This window comes from Eleutherodactylus coqui, unplaced genomic scaffold (genome assembly GCF_035609145.1).
Source record: "Eleutherodactylus coqui strain aEleCoq1 unplaced genomic scaffold, aEleCoq1.hap1 HAP1_SCAFFOLD_195, whole genome shotgun sequence".
Taxonomy (NCBI): Eukaryota; Metazoa; Chordata; class Amphibia; order Anura; family Eleutherodactylidae; genus Eleutherodactylus; species Eleutherodactylus coqui.
The window spans coordinates 68,276-82,771 of NW_027102227.1; the positions used below are offsets into that span (position 1 = coordinate 68,276).

A 14,496-nucleotide genomic window follows, 5' to 3' on the forward strand; every position below is an offset into this window, starting at 1 on the left:
AAGTCAACGGGACCTGGGATTCCCAGCCGGTCACCCATACTGGTACTTGCCAGGCCTCAAGCTGGCTGGCGGCCACGATCTGACGAGAGCAGGCACATTCAGCTTAGAATGCCCGTTGACAGCTCCTCCTCCTTTCCTATGGGCTTTCTGCAGTGCGAACGCACCTCCGAAAAGGAAAGAAACCTACTCACGGCCTTAAAAGTCAACGGGACCTGGGATTCCCAGCCGGTCACCCATACTGGTACTTGCCAGGCCTCAAGTTGGCTGGCGGCCGCGATCTGACGAGAGCAGGCACATTCAGCTTAGAATGCCCGTTGACAGCTCCTCCTCCTTTCCTATGGGCTTTCTGCAGTGCGAACGCACTTCCGAAAAGGAAAGAAACCTACTCACGGCCTTAAAAGTCAACGGGACCTGGGATTCCCAGCCGGTCACCCATACTGGTACTTGCCAGGCCTCAAGCTGGCTGGCGGCCGCGATCTGACGAGAGCAGGCACATTCAGCTTAGAATGCCCGTTGACAGCTCCTCCTCCTTTCCTATGGGCTTTCTGCAGTGCGAACGCACCTCCGAAAAGGAAAGCAACCTACTCACGGCCATAAAAGTCAACGGGACCTGGGATTCCCAGCCGGTCACCCATACTGGTACTTGCCAGGCCTCAAGCTGGCTGGCGGCCGCGATCTGACGAGAGCAGGCACATTCAGCTTAGAATGCCCGTTGACAGCTCCTCCTCCTTTCCTATGGGCTTTCTGCAGTGCGAATGCACCTCCGAAAAGGAAAGAAACCTACTCACGGCCTTAAAAGTCAACGGGACCTGGGATTCCCAGCCGGTCACCCATACTGGTACTTGCCAGGCCTCAAGCTGGCTGGCGGCCGCAATCTGACGAGAGCAGGCACATTCAGCTTAGAATGCCCGTTGACAGCTCCTCCTCCTTTCCTATGGGCTTTCTGCAGTGCGAACGCACCTCCGAAACGGAAAGAAACCTACTCACGGCCTTAAAAGTCAATGGGACCTGGGATTCCCAGCCGGTCACCCATACTGGTACTTGCCAGGCCTCAAGCTGGCTGGCGGCCGCGATCTGACGAGAGCAGGCACATTCAGCTTAGAATGCCCGTTGACAGCTCCTCCTCCTTTCCTATGGGCTTTCTGCAGTGCGAACGCACTTCCGAAAAGGAAAGAAACCTACTCACGGCCTTAAAAGTCAACGGGACCTGGGATTCCCAGCCGGTCACCCATACTGGTACTTGCCAGGCCTCAAGCTGGCTGGCGGCCGCGATCTGACGAGAGCAGGCACATTCAGCTTAGAATGCCCGTTGACAGCTCCTCCTCCTTTCCTATGGGCTTTCTGCAGTGCGAACGCACCTCCGAAAAGGAAAGCAACCTACTCACGGCCATAAAAGTCAACGGGACCTGGGATTCCCAGCCGGTCACCCATACTGGTACTTGCCAGGCCTCAAGCTGGCTGGCGGCCGCGATCTGACGAGAGCAGGCACATTCAGCTTAGAATGCCCGTTGACAGCTCCTCCTCCTTTCCTATGGGCTTTCTGCAGTGCGAACGCACCTCCGAAAAGGAAAGAAACCTACTCACGGCCTTAAAAGTCAACGGGACCTGGGATTCCCAGCCGGTCACCCATACTGGTACTTGCCAGGCCTCAAGCTGGCTGGCGGCCGCGATCTGACAAGAGCAGGCACATTCAGCTTAGAATGCCCGTTGACAGCTCCTCCTCCTTTCCTATGGGCTTTCTGCAGTGCGAACGCACTTCCGAAAAGGAAAGAAACCTACTCACGGCCTTAAAAGTCAACGGGACCTGGGATTCCCAGCCGGTCACCCATACTGGTACTTGCCAGGCCTCAAGCTGGCTGGCGGCCGCGATCTGACAAGAGCAGGCACATTCAGCTTAGATTGCCCGTTGACAGCTCCTCCTCCTTTCCTATGGGCTTTCTGCAGTGCGAACGCACCTCCGAAAAGGAAAGAAACCTACTCACGGCCTTAAAAGTCAACTGGACCTGGGATTCCCAGCCGGTCACCCATACTGGTACTTGCCAGGCCTCAAGCTGGCTGGCGGCCGCGATCTGACGAGAGCAGGCACATTCAGCTTAGAATGCCCGTTGACAGCTCCTCCTCCTTTCCTATGGGCTTTCTGCAGTGCGAACGCACTTCCGAAAAGGAAAGCAACCTACTCACGGCCTTAAAAGTCAACGGGACCTGGGATTCCCAGCCGGTCACCCATACTGGTACTTGCCAGGCCTCAAGCTGGCTGGCGGCCGCGATCTGACGAGAGCAGGCACATTCAGCTTAGAATGCCCGTTGACAGCTCCTCCTCCTTTCCTATGGGCTTTCTGCAGTGCGAACGCACCTCCGAAAAGGAAAGCAACCTACTCACGGCCTTAAAAGTCAACTGGACCTTGGATTCCCAGCCGGTCACCCATACTGGTACTTGCCAGGCCTCAAGCTGGCTGGCGGCCGCGATCTGACGAGAGCAGGCACATTCAGTTTAGAATGCCCGTTGACAGCTCCTCCTCCTTTCCTATGGGCTTTCTGCAGTGCGAACGCACCTCCGAAAAGGAAAGAAACCTACTCACGGCCTTAAAAGTCAACGGGACCTGGGATTCCCAGCCGGTCACCCACACTGGTACTTGCCAGGCCTCAAGCTGGCTGGCGGCCGCGATCTGACGAGAGCAGGTACATTCAGCTTAGAATGCCCGTTGACAGCTCCTCCTCCTTTCCTATGGGCTTTCTGCAGTGCGAACGCACCTCCGAAAAGGAAAGCAACCTACTCACGGCCTTAAAAGTCAACGGGACCTGGGATTCCCAGCCGGTCACCCATACTGGTACTTGCCAGGCCTCAAGCTGGCTGGCGGCCGCGATCTGACGAGAGCAGGCACATTCAGCTTAGAATGCCCGTTGACAGCGCCTCCTCCTTTCCTATGGGCTTTCTGCAGTGCGAACGCACCTCCGAAAAGGAAAGAAACCTACTCACGGCCTTAAAAGTCAACGGGACCTGGGATTCCCAGCCGGTCACCCATACTGGTACTTGCCAGGCCTCAAGCTGGCTGGCGGCCGCGATCTGACGAGAGCAGGCACATTCAGCTTAGAATGCCCGTTGACAGCTCCTCCTCCTTTCCTATGGGCTTTCTGCAGTGCGAACGCACCTCCGAAACGTAAAGAAACCTACTCACGGCCTTAAAAGTCAACGGGACCTGGGATTCCCAGCCGGTCACCCATACTGGTACTTGCCAGGCCTCAAGCTGGCTGGCGGCCACGATCTGACGAGAGCAGGCACATTCAGCTTAGAATGCCCGTTGACAGCTCCTCCTCCTTTCCTATGGGCTTTCTGCAGTGCGAACGCACCTCCGAAAAGGAAAGAAACCTACTCACGGCCTTAAAAGTCAACGGGACCTGGGATTCCCAGCCGGTCACCCATACTAGTACTTGCCAGGCCTCAAGTTGGCTGGCGGCCGCGATCTGACGAGAGCAGGCACATTCAGCTTAGAATGCCCGTTGACAGCTCCTCCTCCTTTCCTATGGGCTTTCTGCAGTGCGAACGCACTTCCGAAAAGGAAAGAAACCTACTCACGGCCTTAAAAGTCAACGGGACCTGGGATTCCCAGCCGGTCACCCATACTGGTACTTGCCAGGCCTCAAGCTGGCTGGCGGCCGCGATCTGACGAGAGCAGGCACATTCAGCTTAGAATGCCCGTTGACAGCTCCTCCTCCTTTCCTATGGGCTTTCTGCAGTGCGAACGCACCTCCGAAAAGGAAAGCAACCTACTCACGGCCATAAAAGTCAACGGGACCTGGGATTCCCAGCCGGTCACCCATACTGGTACTTGCCAGGCCTCAAGCTGGCTGGCGGCTGCGATCTGACGAGAGCAGGCACATTCAGCTTAGAATGCCCGTTGACAGCTCCTCCTCCTTTCCTATGGGCTTTCTGCAGTGCGAATGCACCTCCGAAAAGGAAAGAAACCTACTCACGGCCTTAAAAGTCAACGGGACCTGGGATTCCCAGCCGGTCACCCATACTGGTACTTGCCAGGCCTCAAGCTGGCTGGCGGCCGCAATCTGACGAGAGCAGGCACATTCAGCTTAGAATGCCCGTTGACAGCTCCTCCTCCTTTCCTATGGGCTTTCTGCAGTGCGAACGCACCTCCGAAACGGAAAGAAACCTACTCACGGCCTTAAAAGTCAATGGGACCTGGGATTCCCAGCCGGTCACCCATACTGGTACTTGCCAGGCCTCAAGCTGGCTGGCGGCCGCGATCTGACGAGAGCAGGCACATTCAGCTTAGAATGCCCGTTGACAGCTCCTCCTCCTTTCCTATGGGCTTTCTGCAGTGCGAACGCACTTCCGAAAAGGAAAGAAACCTACTCACGGCCTTAAAAGTCAACGGGACCTGGGATTCCCAGCCGGTCACCCATACTGGTACTTGCCAGGCCTCAAGCTGGCTGGCGGCCGCGATCTGACGAGAGCAGGCACATTCAGCTTAGAATGCCCGTTGACAGCTCCTCCTCCTTTCCTATGGGCTTTCTGCAGTGCGAACGCACCTCCGAAAAGGAAAGCAACCTACTCACGGCCATAAAAGTCAACGGGACCTGGGATTCCCAGCCGGTCACCCATACTGGTACTTGCCAGGCCTCAAGCTGGCTGGCGGCCGCGATCTGACGAGAGCAGGCACATTCAGCTTAGAATGCCCGTTGACAGCTCCTCCTCCTTTCCTATGGGCTTTCTGCAGTGCGAACGCACCTCCGAAAAGGAAAGAAACCTACTCACGGCCTTAAAAGTCAACGGGACCTGGGATTCCCAGCCGGTCACCCATACTGGTACTTGCCAGGCCTCAAGCTGGCTGGCGGCCGCGATCTGACAAGAGCAGGCACATTCAGCTTAGAATGCCCGTTGACAGCTCCTCCTCCTTTCCTATGGGCTTTCTGCAGTGCGAACGCACTTCCGAAAAGGAAAGAAACCTACTCACGGCCTTAAAAGTCAACGGGACCTGGGATTCCCAGCCGGTCACCCATACTGGTACTTGCCAGGCCTCAAGCTGGCTGGCGGCCGCGATCTGACGAGAGCAGGTACATTCAGCTTAGAATGCCCGTTGACAGCTCCTCCTCCTTTCCTATGGGCTTTCTGCAGTGCGAACGCACCTCCGAAAAGGAAAGAAACCTACTCACGGCCATAAAAGTCAACGGGACCTGGGATTCCCAGCCGGTCACCCATACTGGTACTTGCCAGGCCTCAAGCTGGCTGGCGGCCGCGATCTGACGAGAGCAGGCACATTCAGCTTAGAATGCCCGTTGACAGCTCCTCCTCCTTTCCTATGGGCTTTCTGCAGTGCGAACGCACCTCCGAAAAGGAAAGAAACCTACTCACGGCCTTAAAAGTCAACGGGACCTGGGATTCCCAGCCGGTCACCCATACTGGTACTTGCCAGGCCTCAAGCTGGCTGGCGGCCGCGATCTGACAAGAGCAGGCACATTCAGCTTAGAATGCCCGTTGACAGCTCCTCCTCCTTTCCTATGGGCTTTCTGCAGTGCGAACGCACCTCCGAAAAGGAAAGAAACCTACTCACGGCCTTAAAAGTCAACGGGACCTGGGATTCCCAGCCGGTCACCCATACTGGTACTTGCCAGGCCTCAAGCTGGCTGGCGGCCGCGATCTGACGAGAGCAGGCACATTCAGCTTAGAATGCCCGTTGACAGCTCCTCCTCCTTTCCTATGGGCTTTCTGCAGTGCGAACGCACCTCCGAAACGGAAAGAAACCTACTCACGGCCTTAAAAGTCAATGGGACCTGGGATTCCCAGCCGGTCACCCATACTGGTACTTGCCAGGCCTCAAGCTGGCTGGCGGCCGCGATCTGACGAGAGCAGGTACATTCAGCTTAGAATGCCCGTTGACAGCTCTTCCTCCTTTCCTATGGGCTTTCTGCAGTGCGAACGCACCTCCGAAAAGGAAAGCAACCTACTCACGGCCTTAAAAGTCAACGGGACCTGGGATTCCCAGCCGGTCACCCATACTCGTACCTGCCAGGCCTCAAGCTGGCTGGCGGCCGCGATCTGACGAGAGCAGGCACATTCAGCTTAGAATGCCCGTTGACAGCTCCTCCTCCTTTCCTATGGGCTTTCTGCAGTGCGAATGCACCTCCGAAAAGGAAAGAAACCTACTCACGGCCTTAAAAGTCAACGGGACCTGGGATTCCCAGCCGGTCACCCATACTGGTACTTGCCAGGCCTCAAGCTGGCTGGCGGCCGCGATCTGACGAGAGCAGGCACATTCAGCTTAGAATGCCCGTTGACAGCTCCTCCTCCTTTCCTATGGGCTTTCTGCAGTGCGAACGCACCTCCGAAAAGGAAAGCAACCTACTCACGGCCTTAAAAGTCAACGGGACCTGGGATTCCCAGCCGGTCACCCATACTGGTACTTGCCAGGCCTCAAGCTGGCTGGCGGCCGCGATCTGACGAGAGCAGGCACATTCAGCTTAGAATGCCCGTTGATAGCTCCTCCTCCTTTCCTATGGGCTTTCTGCAGTGCGAACGCACTTCCGAAAAGGAAAGAAACCTACTCACGGCCTTAAAAGTCAACGGGACCTGGGATTCCCAGCCGGTCACCCATACTGGTACTTGCCAGGCCTCAAGCTGGCTGGCGGCCGCGATCTGACAAGAGCAGGCACATTCAGCTTAGATTGCCCGTTGACAGCTCCTCCTCCTTTCCTATGGGCTTTCTGCAGTGCGAACGCACCTCCGAAAAGGAAAGAAACCTACTCACGGCCTTAAAAGTCAACTGGACCTGGGATTCCCAGCCGGTCACCCATACTGGTACTTGCCAGGCCTCAAGCTGGCTGGCGGCCGCGATCTGACGAGAGCAGGCACATTCAGCTTAGAATGCCCGTTGACAGCTCCTCCTCCTTTCCTATGGGCTTTCTGCAGTGCGAACGCACTTCCGAAAAGGAAAGCAACCTACTCACGGCCTTAAAAGTCAACGGGACCTGGGATTCCCAGCCGGTCACCCATACTGGTACTTGCCAGGCCTCAAGCTGGCTGGCGGCCGCGATCTGACGAGAGCAGGCACATTCAGCTTAGAATGCCCGTTGACAGCTCCTCCTCCTTTCCTATGGGCTTTCTGCAGTGCGAACGCACCTCCGAAAAGGAAAGCAACCTACTCACGGCCTTAAAAGTCAACTGGACCTGGGATTCCCAGCCGGTCACCCATACTGGTACTTGCCAGGCCTCAAGCTGGCTGGCGGCCGCGATCTGACGAGAGCAGGCACATTCAGTTTAGAATGCCCGTTGACAGCTCCTCCTCCTTTCCTATGGGCTTTCTGCAGTGCGAACGCACCTCCGAAAAGGAAAGAAACCTACTCACGGCCTTAAAAGTCAACGGGACCTGGGATTCCCAGCCGGTCACCCACACTGGTACTTGCCAGGCCTCAAGCTGGCTGGCGGCCGCGATCTGACGAGAGCAGGTACATTCAGCTTAGAATGCCCGTTGACAGCTCCTCCTCCTTTCCTATGGGCTTTCTGCAGTGCGAACGCACCTCCGAAAAGGAAAGCAACCTACTCACGGCCTTAAAAGTCAACGGGACCTGGGATTCCCAGCCGGTCACCCATACTGGTACTTGCCAGGCCTCAAGCTGGCTGGCGGCCGCGATCTGACGAGAGCAGGCACATTCAGCTTAGAATGCCCGTTGACAGCTCCTCCTCCTTTCCTATGGGCTTTCTGCAGTGCGAACGCACCTCCGAAAAGGAAAGAAACCTACTCACGGCCTTAAAAGTCAACGGGACCTGGGATTCCCAGCCGGTCACCCATACTGGTACTTGCCAGGCCTCAAGCTGGCTGGCGGCCGCGATCTGACGAGAGCAGGCACATTCAGCTTAGAATGCCCGTTGACAGCTCCTCCTCCTTTCCTATGGGCTTTCTGCAGTGCGAACGCACCTCCGAAACGGAAAGAAACCTACTCACGGCCTTAAAAGTCAACGGGACCTGGGATTCCCAGCCGGTCACCCATACTGGTACTTGCCAGGCCTCAAGCTGGCTGGCGGCCACGATCTGACGAGAGCAGGCACATTCAGCTTAGAATGCCCGTTGACAGCTCCTCCTCCTTTCCTATGGGCTTTCTGCAGTGCGAACGCACCTCCGAAAAGGAAAGAAACCTACTCACGGCCTTAAAAGTCAACGGGACCTGGGATTCCCAGCCGGTCACCCATACTGGTACTTGCCAGGCCTCAAGCTGGCTGGCGGCCGCGATCTGACGAGAGCAGGCACATTCAGCTTAGAATGCCCGTTGACAGCTCCTCCTCCTTTCCTATGGGCTTTCTGCAGTGCGAACGCACTTCCGAAAAGGAAAGAAACCTACTCACGGCCTTAAAAGTCAACGGGACCTGGGATTCCCAGCCGGTCACCCATACTGGTACTTGCCAGGCCTCAAGCTGGCTGGCGGCCGCGATCTGACGAGAGCAGGCACATTCAGCTTAGAATGCCCGTTGACAGCTCCTCCTCCTTTCCTATGGGCTTTCTGCAGTGCGAACGCACCTCCGAAAAGGAAAGCAACCTACTCACGGCCATAAAAGTCAACGGGACCTGGGATTCCCAGCCGGTCACCCATACTGGTACTTGCCAGGCCTCAAGCTGGCTGGCGGCCGCGATCTGACGAGAGCAGGCACATTCAGCTTAGAATGCCCGTTGACAGCTCCTCCTCCTTTCCTATGGGCTTTCTGCAGTGCGAATGCACCTCCGAAAAGGAAAGAAACCTACTCACGGCCTTAAAAGTCAACGGGACCTGGGATTCCCAGCCGGTCACCCATACTGGTACTTGCCAGGCCTCAAGCTGGCTGGCGGCCGCGATCTGACAAGAGCAGGCACATTCAGCTTAGAATGCCCGTTGACAGCTCCTCCTCCTTTCCTATGGGCTTTCTGCAGTGCGAACGCACTTCCGAAAAGGAAAGAAACCTACTCACGGCCTTAAAAGTCAACGGGACCTGGGATTCCCAGCCGGTCACCCATACTGGTACTTGCCAGGCCTCAAGCTGGCTGGCGGCCACGATCTGACGAGAGCAGGCACATTCAGCTTAGAATGCCCGTTGACAGCTCCTCCTCCTTTCCTATGGGCTTTCTGCAGTGCGAACGCACCTCCGAAAAGGAAAGCAACCTACTCACGGCCATAAAAGTCAACGGGACCTGGGATTCCCAGCCGGTCACCCATACTGGTACTTGCCAGGCCTCAAGCTGGCTGGCGGCCGCGATCTGACGAGAGCAGGCACATTCAGCTTAGAATGCCCGTTGACAGCTCCTCCTCCTTTCCTATGGGCTTTCTGCAGTGCGAACGCACCTCCGAAAAGGAAAGAAACCTACTCACGGCCTTAAAAGTCAACGGGACCTGGGATTCCCAGCCGGTCACCCATACTGGTACTTGCCAGGCCTCAAGCTGGCTGGCGGCCGCGATCTGACAAGAGCAGGCACATTCAGCTTAGAATGCCCGTTGACAGCTCCTCCTCCTTTCCTATGGGCTTTCTGCAGTGCGAACGCACCTCCGAAAAGGAAAGAAACCTACTCACGGCCTTAAAAGTCAACGGGACCTGGGATTCCCAGCCGGTCACCCATACTGGTACTTGCCAGGCCTCAAGCTGGCTGGCGGCCGCGATCTGACGAGAGCAGGCACATTCAGCTTAGAATGCCCGTTGACAGCTCCTCCTCCTTTCCTATGGGCTTTCTGCAGTGCGAACGCACCTCCGAAACGGAAAGAAACCTACTCACGGCCTTAAAAGTCAATGGGACCTGGGATTCCCAGCCGGTCACCCATACTGGTACTTGCCAGGCCTCAAGCTGGCTGGCGGCCGCGATCTGACGAGAGCAGGTACATTCAGCTTAGAATGCCCGTTGACAGCTCCTCCTCCTTTCCTATGGGCTTTCTGCAGTGCGAACGCACCTCCGAAAAGGAAAGCAACCTACTCACGGCCTTAAAAGTCAACGGGACCTGGGATTCCCAGCCGGTCACCCATACTCGTACCTGCCAGGCCTCAAGCTGGCTGGCGGCCGCGATCTGACGAGAGCAGGCACATTCAGCTTAGAATGCCCGTTGACAGCTCCTCCTCCTTTCCTATGGGCTTTCTGCAGTGCGAATGCACCTCCGAAAAGGAAAGAAACCTACTCACGGCCTTAAAAGTCAACGGGACCTGGGATTCCCAGCCGGTCACCCATACTGGTACTTGCCAGGCCTCAAGCTGGCTGGCGGCCGCGATCTGACGAGAGCAGGCACATTCAGCTTAGAATGCCCGTTGACAGCTCCTCCTCCTTTCCTATGGGCTTTCTGCAGTGCGAACGCACCTCCGAAAAGGAAAGCAACCTACTCACGGCCTTAAAAGTCAACGGGACCTGGGATTCCCAGCCGGTCACCCATACTGGTACTTGCCAGGCCTCAAGCTGGCTGGCGGCCGCGATCTGACGAGAGCAGGCACATTCAGCTTAGAATGCCCGTTGACAGCCCCTCCTCCTTTCCTATGGGCTTTCTGCAGTGCGAACGCACTTCCGAAAAGGAAAGAAACCTACTCACGGCCTTAAAAGTCAACGGGACCTGGGATTCCCAGCCGGTCACCCATACTGGTACTTGCCAGGCCTCAAGCTGGCTGGCGGCCGCGATCTGACGAGAGCAGGCACATTCAGCTTAGAATGCCCGTTGACAGCGCCTCCTCCTTTCCTATGGGCTTTCTGCAGTGCGAACGCACCTCCGAAAAGGAAAGCAACCTACTCACGGCCATAAAAGTCAACGGGACCTGGGATTCCCAGCCGGTCACCCATACTGGTACTTGCCAGGCCTCAAGCTGGCTGGCGGCCGCGATCTGACGAGAGCAGGCACATTCAGCTTAGAATGCCCGTTGACAGCTCCTCCTCCTTTCCTATGGGCTTTCTGCAGTGCGAATGCACCTCCGAAAAGGAAAGAAACCTACTCACGGCCTTAAAAGTCAACGGGACCTGGGATTCCCAGCCGGTCACCCATACTGGTACTTGCCAGGCCTCAAGCTGGCTGGCGGCCGCAATCTGACGAGAGCAGGCACATTCAGCTTAGAATGCCCGTTGACAGCTCCTCCTCCTTTCCTATGGGCTTTCTGCAGTGCGAACGCACCTCCGAAACGGAAAGAAACCTACTCACGGCCTTAAAAGTCAATGGGACCTGGGATTCCCAGCCGGTCACCCATACTGGTACTTGCCAGGCCTCAAGCTGGCTGGCGGCCGCGATCTGACGAGAGCAGGCACATTCAGCTTAGAATGCCCGTTGACAGCTCCTCCTCCTTTCCTATGGGCTTTCTGCAGTGCGAACGCACTTCCGAAAAGGAAAGAAACCTACTCACGGCCTTAAAAGTCAACGGGACCTGGGATTCCCAGCCGGTCACCCATACTGGTACTTGCCAGGCCTCAAGCTGGCTGGCGGCCGCGATCTGACGAGAGCAGGCACATTCAGCTTAGAATGCCCGTTGACAGCTCCTCCTCCTTTCCTATGGGCTTTCTGCAGTGCGAACGCACCTCCGAAAAGGAAAGCAACCTACTCACGGCCATAAAAGTCAACGGGACCTGGGATTCCCAGCCGGTCACCCATACTGGTACTTGCCAGGCCTCAAGCTGGCTGGCGGCCGCGATCTGACGAGAGCAGGCACATTCAGCTTAGAATGCCCGTTGACAGCTCCTCCTCCTTTCCTATGGGCTTTCTGCAGTGCGAACGCACCTCCGAAAAGGAAAGAAACCTACTCACGGCCTTAAAAGTCAACGGGACCTGGGATTCCCAGCCGGTCACCCATACTGGTACTTGCCAGGCCTCAAGCTGGCTGGCGGCCGCGATCTGACGAGAGCAGGCACATTCAGCTTAGAATGCCCGTTGACAGCTCCTCCTCCTTTCCTATGGGCTTTCTGCAGTGCGAACGCACCTCCGAAACGGAAAGAAACCTACTCACGGCCTTAAAAGTCAACGGGACCTGGGATTCCCAGCCGGTCACCCATACTGGTACTTGCCAGGCCTCAAGCTGGCTGGCGGCCGCGATCTGACGAGAGCAGGCACATTCAGCTTAGAATGCCCGTTGACAGCTCCTCCTCCTTTCCTTTGGGCTTTCTGCAGTGCGAACGCACCTCCGAAAAGGAAAGAAACCTACTCACGGCCTTAAAAGTCAACGGGACCTGGGATTCCCAGCCGGTCACCCATACTGGTACTTGCCAGGCCTCAAGCTGGCTGGCGGCCGCGATCTGACGAGAGCAGGCACATTCAGCTTAGAATGCCCGTTGATAGCTCCTCCTCCTTTCCTATGGGCTTTCTGCAGTGCGAACGCACTTCCGAAAAGGAAAGAAACCTACTCACGGCCTTAAAAGTCAACGGGACCTGGGATTCCCAGCCGGTCACCCATACTGGTACTTGCCAGGCCTCAAGCTGGCTGGCGGCCGCGATCTGACAAGAGCAGGCACATTCAGCTTAGATTGCCCGTTGACAGCTCCTCCTCCTTTCCTATGGGCTTTCTGCAGTGCGAACGCACCTCCGAAAAGGAAAGAAACCTACTCACGGCCTTAAAAGTCAACTGGACCTGGGATTCCCAGCCGGTCACCCATACTGGTACTTGCCAGGCCTCAAGCTGGCTGGCGGCCGCGATCTGACGAGAGCAGGCACATTCAGCTTAGAATGCCCGTTGACAGCTCCTCCTCCTTTCCTATGGGCTTTCTGCAGTGCGAACGCACTTCCGAAAAGGAAAGCAACCTACTCACGGCCTTAAAAGTCAACGGGACCTGGGATTCCCAGCCGGTCACCCATACTGGTACTTGCCAGGCCTCAAGCTGGCTGGCGGCCGCGATCTGACGAGAGCAGGCACATTCAGCTTAGAATGCCCGTTGACAGCTCCTCCTCCTTTCCTATGGGCTTTCTGCAGTGCGAACGCACCTCCGAAAAGGAAAGCAACCTACTCACGGCCTTAAAAGTCAACGGGACCTGGGATTCCCAGCCGGTCACCCATACTGGTACTTGCCAGGCCTCAAGCTGGCTGGCGGCCGCGATCTGACGAGAGCAGGCACATTCAGCTTAGAATGCCCGTTGACAGCTCCTCCTCCTTTCCTATGGGCTTTCTGCAGTGCGAACGCACCTCCGAAAAGGAAAGAAACCTACTCACGGCCTTAAAAGTCAACGGGACCTGGGATTCCCAGCCGGTCACCCACACTGGTACTTGCCAGGCCTCAAGCTGGCTGGCGGCCGCGATCTGACGAGAGCAGGTACATTCAGCTTAGAATGCCCGTTGACAGCTCCTCCTCCTTTCCTATGGGCTTTCTGCAGTGCGAACGCACCTCCGAAAAGGAAAGAAACCTACTCACGGCCTTAAAAGTCAACTGGACCTGGGATTCCCAGCCGGTCACCCATACTGGTACTTGCCAGGCCTCAAGCTGGCTGGCGGCCGCGATCTGACGAGAGCAGGCACATTCAGCTTAGAATGCCCGTTGACAGCTCCTCCTCCTTTCCTATGGGCTTTCTGCAGTGCGAACGCACCTCCGAAAAGGAAAGCAACCTACTCACGGCCTTAAAAGTCAACGGGACCTGGGATTCACAGCCGGTCACCCATACTGGTACTTGCCAGGCCTCAAGCTGGCTGGCGGCCGCGATCTGACGAGAGCAGGCACATTCAGCTTAGAATGCCCGTTGACAGCTCCTCCTCCTTTCCTATGGGCTTTCTGCAGTGCGAACGCACCTCCGAAAAGGAAAGCAACCTACTCACGGCCTTAAAAGTCAACTGGACCTGGGATTCCCAGCCGGTCACCCATACTGGTACTTGCCAGGCCTCAAGCTGGCTGGCGGCCGCGATCTGACGAGAGCAGGCACATTCAGCTTAGAATGCCCGTTGACAGCTCCTCCTCCTTTCCTATGGGCTTTCTGCAGTGCGAACGCACCTCCGAAAAGGAAAGAAACCTACTCACGGCCTTAAAAGTCAACGGGACCTGGGATTCCCAGCCGGTCACCCACACTGGTACTTGCCAGGCCTCAAGCTGGCTGGCGGCCGCGATCTGACGAGAGCAGGTACATTCAGCTTAGAATGCCCGTTGACAGCTCCTCCTCCTTTCCTATGGGCTTTCTGCAGTGCGAACGCACCTCCGAAAAGGAAAGAAACCTGCTCACGGCCTTAAAAGTCAACGGGACCTGGGATTCCCAGCCGGTCACCCATACTGGTACTTGCCAGGCCTCAAGCTGGCTGGCGGCCGCGATCTGACGAGAGCAGGCACATTCAGCTTAGAATGCCCGTTGACAGCTCCTCCTCCTTTCCTATGGGCTTTCTGCAGTGCGAACGCACCTCCGAAAAGGAAAGCAACCTACTCACGGCCTTAAAAGTCAACGGGACCTGGGATTCCCAGCCGGTCACCCATACTGGTACTTGCCAGGCCTCAAGCTGGCTGGCGGCCGCGATCTGACGAGAGCAGGCACATTCAGCTTAGAATGCCCGTTGACAGCTCCTCCTCCTTTCCTATGGGCTTTCTGCAGTGCGAACGCACCTCC

General features: G+C 56.6%; 71 pseudogenes; all 71 read right to left on the reverse strand.

The window, feature by feature from the left end:
* Position 1: 1 nt before the first annotated feature.
* LOC136600171 (5S ribosomal RNA) lies at positions 2 to 120 on the reverse strand (annotated as a pseudogene).
* An 80-nt stretch (positions 121 to 200) lies between these two features.
* On the reverse strand, positions 201 to 319 carry LOC136600233 (5S ribosomal RNA; annotated as a pseudogene).
* Positions 320 to 399: 80 nt separating this feature from the next.
* Positions 400 to 518, reverse strand: LOC136600655 (5S ribosomal RNA; annotated as a pseudogene).
* An 80-nt stretch (positions 519 to 598) lies between these two features.
* On the reverse strand, positions 599 to 717 carry LOC136600656 (5S ribosomal RNA; annotated as a pseudogene).
* An 80-nt stretch (positions 718 to 797) lies between these two features.
* LOC136600201 (5S ribosomal RNA) lies at positions 798 to 916 on the reverse strand (annotated as a pseudogene).
* Positions 917 to 996: 80 nt separating this feature from the next.
* LOC136600243 (5S ribosomal RNA) lies at positions 997 to 1,115 on the reverse strand (annotated as a pseudogene).
* Positions 1,116 to 1,195: 80 nt separating this feature from the next.
* Positions 1,196 to 1,314, reverse strand: LOC136600658 (5S ribosomal RNA; annotated as a pseudogene).
* Positions 1,315 to 1,394: 80 nt separating this feature from the next.
* On the reverse strand, positions 1,395 to 1,513 carry LOC136600660 (5S ribosomal RNA; annotated as a pseudogene).
* An 80-nt stretch (positions 1,514 to 1,593) lies between these two features.
* On the reverse strand, positions 1,594 to 1,712 carry LOC136600281 (5S ribosomal RNA; annotated as a pseudogene).
* Positions 1,713 to 1,792: 80 nt separating this feature from the next.
* Positions 1,793 to 1,911, reverse strand: LOC136600473 (5S ribosomal RNA; annotated as a pseudogene).
* Positions 1,912 to 1,991: 80 nt separating this feature from the next.
* LOC136600373 (5S ribosomal RNA) lies at positions 1,992 to 2,110 on the reverse strand (annotated as a pseudogene).
* An 80-nt stretch (positions 2,111 to 2,190) lies between these two features.
* Positions 2,191 to 2,309, reverse strand: LOC136600661 (5S ribosomal RNA; annotated as a pseudogene).
* A 279-nt stretch (positions 2,310 to 2,588) lies between these two features.
* On the reverse strand, positions 2,589 to 2,707 carry LOC136600822 (5S ribosomal RNA; annotated as a pseudogene).
* An 80-nt stretch (positions 2,708 to 2,787) lies between these two features.
* On the reverse strand, positions 2,788 to 2,906 carry LOC136600662 (5S ribosomal RNA; annotated as a pseudogene).
* An 80-nt stretch (positions 2,907 to 2,986) lies between these two features.
* Positions 2,987 to 3,105, reverse strand: LOC136600663 (5S ribosomal RNA; annotated as a pseudogene).
* Positions 3,106 to 3,185: 80 nt separating this feature from the next.
* On the reverse strand, positions 3,186 to 3,304 carry LOC136600172 (5S ribosomal RNA; annotated as a pseudogene).
* An 80-nt stretch (positions 3,305 to 3,384) lies between these two features.
* On the reverse strand, positions 3,385 to 3,503 carry LOC136600097 (5S ribosomal RNA; annotated as a pseudogene).
* An 80-nt stretch (positions 3,504 to 3,583) lies between these two features.
* LOC136600665 (5S ribosomal RNA) lies at positions 3,584 to 3,702 on the reverse strand (annotated as a pseudogene).
* Positions 3,703 to 3,782: 80 nt separating this feature from the next.
* LOC136600529 (5S ribosomal RNA) lies at positions 3,783 to 3,901 on the reverse strand (annotated as a pseudogene).
* An 80-nt stretch (positions 3,902 to 3,981) lies between these two features.
* On the reverse strand, positions 3,982 to 4,100 carry LOC136600202 (5S ribosomal RNA; annotated as a pseudogene).
* Positions 4,101 to 4,180: 80 nt separating this feature from the next.
* LOC136600244 (5S ribosomal RNA) lies at positions 4,181 to 4,299 on the reverse strand (annotated as a pseudogene).
* An 80-nt stretch (positions 4,300 to 4,379) lies between these two features.
* LOC136600666 (5S ribosomal RNA) lies at positions 4,380 to 4,498 on the reverse strand (annotated as a pseudogene).
* Positions 4,499 to 4,578: 80 nt separating this feature from the next.
* On the reverse strand, positions 4,579 to 4,697 carry LOC136600667 (5S ribosomal RNA; annotated as a pseudogene).
* Positions 4,698 to 4,777: 80 nt separating this feature from the next.
* Positions 4,778 to 4,896, reverse strand: LOC136600282 (5S ribosomal RNA; annotated as a pseudogene).
* Positions 4,897 to 4,976: 80 nt separating this feature from the next.
* Positions 4,977 to 5,095, reverse strand: LOC136600651 (5S ribosomal RNA; annotated as a pseudogene).
* An 80-nt stretch (positions 5,096 to 5,175) lies between these two features.
* Positions 5,176 to 5,294, reverse strand: LOC136600668 (5S ribosomal RNA; annotated as a pseudogene).
* An 80-nt stretch (positions 5,295 to 5,374) lies between these two features.
* Positions 5,375 to 5,493, reverse strand: LOC136600284 (5S ribosomal RNA; annotated as a pseudogene).
* An 80-nt stretch (positions 5,494 to 5,573) lies between these two features.
* Positions 5,574 to 5,692, reverse strand: LOC136600669 (5S ribosomal RNA; annotated as a pseudogene).
* Positions 5,693 to 5,772: 80 nt separating this feature from the next.
* LOC136600013 (5S ribosomal RNA) lies at positions 5,773 to 5,891 on the reverse strand (annotated as a pseudogene).
* An 80-nt stretch (positions 5,892 to 5,971) lies between these two features.
* LOC136600443 (5S ribosomal RNA) lies at positions 5,972 to 6,090 on the reverse strand (annotated as a pseudogene).
* An 80-nt stretch (positions 6,091 to 6,170) lies between these two features.
* LOC136600671 (5S ribosomal RNA) lies at positions 6,171 to 6,289 on the reverse strand (annotated as a pseudogene).
* Positions 6,290 to 6,369: 80 nt separating this feature from the next.
* On the reverse strand, positions 6,370 to 6,488 carry LOC136600076 (5S ribosomal RNA; annotated as a pseudogene).
* Positions 6,489 to 6,568: 80 nt separating this feature from the next.
* Positions 6,569 to 6,687, reverse strand: LOC136600475 (5S ribosomal RNA; annotated as a pseudogene).
* An 80-nt stretch (positions 6,688 to 6,767) lies between these two features.
* On the reverse strand, positions 6,768 to 6,886 carry LOC136600374 (5S ribosomal RNA; annotated as a pseudogene).
* Positions 6,887 to 6,966: 80 nt separating this feature from the next.
* LOC136600672 (5S ribosomal RNA) lies at positions 6,967 to 7,085 on the reverse strand (annotated as a pseudogene).
* Positions 7,086 to 7,364: 279 nt separating this feature from the next.
* Positions 7,365 to 7,483, reverse strand: LOC136600834 (5S ribosomal RNA; annotated as a pseudogene).
* Positions 7,484 to 7,563: 80 nt separating this feature from the next.
* LOC136600673 (5S ribosomal RNA) lies at positions 7,564 to 7,682 on the reverse strand (annotated as a pseudogene).
* Positions 7,683 to 7,762: 80 nt separating this feature from the next.
* On the reverse strand, positions 7,763 to 7,881 carry LOC136600674 (5S ribosomal RNA; annotated as a pseudogene).
* Positions 7,882 to 7,961: 80 nt separating this feature from the next.
* LOC136600174 (5S ribosomal RNA) lies at positions 7,962 to 8,080 on the reverse strand (annotated as a pseudogene).
* An 80-nt stretch (positions 8,081 to 8,160) lies between these two features.
* Positions 8,161 to 8,279, reverse strand: LOC136600675 (5S ribosomal RNA; annotated as a pseudogene).
* Positions 8,280 to 8,359: 80 nt separating this feature from the next.
* Positions 8,360 to 8,478, reverse strand: LOC136600677 (5S ribosomal RNA; annotated as a pseudogene).
* Positions 8,479 to 8,558: 80 nt separating this feature from the next.
* LOC136600678 (5S ribosomal RNA) lies at positions 8,559 to 8,677 on the reverse strand (annotated as a pseudogene).
* An 80-nt stretch (positions 8,678 to 8,757) lies between these two features.
* On the reverse strand, positions 8,758 to 8,876 carry LOC136600285 (5S ribosomal RNA; annotated as a pseudogene).
* An 80-nt stretch (positions 8,877 to 8,956) lies between these two features.
* On the reverse strand, positions 8,957 to 9,075 carry LOC136600175 (5S ribosomal RNA; annotated as a pseudogene).
* Positions 9,076 to 9,155: 80 nt separating this feature from the next.
* Positions 9,156 to 9,274, reverse strand: LOC136600679 (5S ribosomal RNA; annotated as a pseudogene).
* An 80-nt stretch (positions 9,275 to 9,354) lies between these two features.
* On the reverse strand, positions 9,355 to 9,473 carry LOC136600286 (5S ribosomal RNA; annotated as a pseudogene).
* Positions 9,474 to 9,553: 80 nt separating this feature from the next.
* LOC136600680 (5S ribosomal RNA) lies at positions 9,554 to 9,672 on the reverse strand (annotated as a pseudogene).
* Positions 9,673 to 9,752: 80 nt separating this feature from the next.
* On the reverse strand, positions 9,753 to 9,871 carry LOC136600014 (5S ribosomal RNA; annotated as a pseudogene).
* Positions 9,872 to 9,951: 80 nt separating this feature from the next.
* LOC136600444 (5S ribosomal RNA) lies at positions 9,952 to 10,070 on the reverse strand (annotated as a pseudogene).
* Positions 10,071 to 10,150: 80 nt separating this feature from the next.
* LOC136600682 (5S ribosomal RNA) lies at positions 10,151 to 10,269 on the reverse strand (annotated as a pseudogene).
* Positions 10,270 to 10,349: 80 nt separating this feature from the next.
* On the reverse strand, positions 10,350 to 10,468 carry LOC136600683 (5S ribosomal RNA; annotated as a pseudogene).
* An 80-nt stretch (positions 10,469 to 10,548) lies between these two features.
* Positions 10,549 to 10,667, reverse strand: LOC136600684 (5S ribosomal RNA; annotated as a pseudogene).
* An 80-nt stretch (positions 10,668 to 10,747) lies between these two features.
* Positions 10,748 to 10,866, reverse strand: LOC136600685 (5S ribosomal RNA; annotated as a pseudogene).
* An 80-nt stretch (positions 10,867 to 10,946) lies between these two features.
* On the reverse strand, positions 10,947 to 11,065 carry LOC136600204 (5S ribosomal RNA; annotated as a pseudogene).
* An 80-nt stretch (positions 11,066 to 11,145) lies between these two features.
* On the reverse strand, positions 11,146 to 11,264 carry LOC136600245 (5S ribosomal RNA; annotated as a pseudogene).
* Positions 11,265 to 11,344: 80 nt separating this feature from the next.
* On the reverse strand, positions 11,345 to 11,463 carry LOC136600686 (5S ribosomal RNA; annotated as a pseudogene).
* An 80-nt stretch (positions 11,464 to 11,543) lies between these two features.
* On the reverse strand, positions 11,544 to 11,662 carry LOC136600687 (5S ribosomal RNA; annotated as a pseudogene).
* An 80-nt stretch (positions 11,663 to 11,742) lies between these two features.
* LOC136600689 (5S ribosomal RNA) lies at positions 11,743 to 11,861 on the reverse strand (annotated as a pseudogene).
* Positions 11,862 to 11,941: 80 nt separating this feature from the next.
* On the reverse strand, positions 11,942 to 12,060 carry LOC136600690 (5S ribosomal RNA; annotated as a pseudogene).
* Positions 12,061 to 12,140: 80 nt separating this feature from the next.
* Positions 12,141 to 12,259, reverse strand: LOC136600077 (5S ribosomal RNA; annotated as a pseudogene).
* Positions 12,260 to 12,339: 80 nt separating this feature from the next.
* LOC136600476 (5S ribosomal RNA) lies at positions 12,340 to 12,458 on the reverse strand (annotated as a pseudogene).
* An 80-nt stretch (positions 12,459 to 12,538) lies between these two features.
* On the reverse strand, positions 12,539 to 12,657 carry LOC136600376 (5S ribosomal RNA; annotated as a pseudogene).
* Positions 12,658 to 12,737: 80 nt separating this feature from the next.
* LOC136600691 (5S ribosomal RNA) lies at positions 12,738 to 12,856 on the reverse strand (annotated as a pseudogene).
* An 80-nt stretch (positions 12,857 to 12,936) lies between these two features.
* Positions 12,937 to 13,055, reverse strand: LOC136600693 (5S ribosomal RNA; annotated as a pseudogene).
* Positions 13,056 to 13,135: 80 nt separating this feature from the next.
* LOC136600847 (5S ribosomal RNA) lies at positions 13,136 to 13,254 on the reverse strand (annotated as a pseudogene).
* An 80-nt stretch (positions 13,255 to 13,334) lies between these two features.
* On the reverse strand, positions 13,335 to 13,453 carry LOC136600377 (5S ribosomal RNA; annotated as a pseudogene).
* Positions 13,454 to 13,533: 80 nt separating this feature from the next.
* On the reverse strand, positions 13,534 to 13,652 carry LOC136600160 (5S ribosomal RNA; annotated as a pseudogene).
* An 80-nt stretch (positions 13,653 to 13,732) lies between these two features.
* On the reverse strand, positions 13,733 to 13,851 carry LOC136600378 (5S ribosomal RNA; annotated as a pseudogene).
* Positions 13,852 to 13,931: 80 nt separating this feature from the next.
* On the reverse strand, positions 13,932 to 14,050 carry LOC136600859 (5S ribosomal RNA; annotated as a pseudogene).
* An 80-nt stretch (positions 14,051 to 14,130) lies between these two features.
* LOC136600694 (5S ribosomal RNA) lies at positions 14,131 to 14,249 on the reverse strand (annotated as a pseudogene).
* An 80-nt stretch (positions 14,250 to 14,329) lies between these two features.
* On the reverse strand, positions 14,330 to 14,448 carry LOC136600695 (5S ribosomal RNA; annotated as a pseudogene).
* Positions 14,449 to 14,496: the final 48 nt, after the last annotated feature.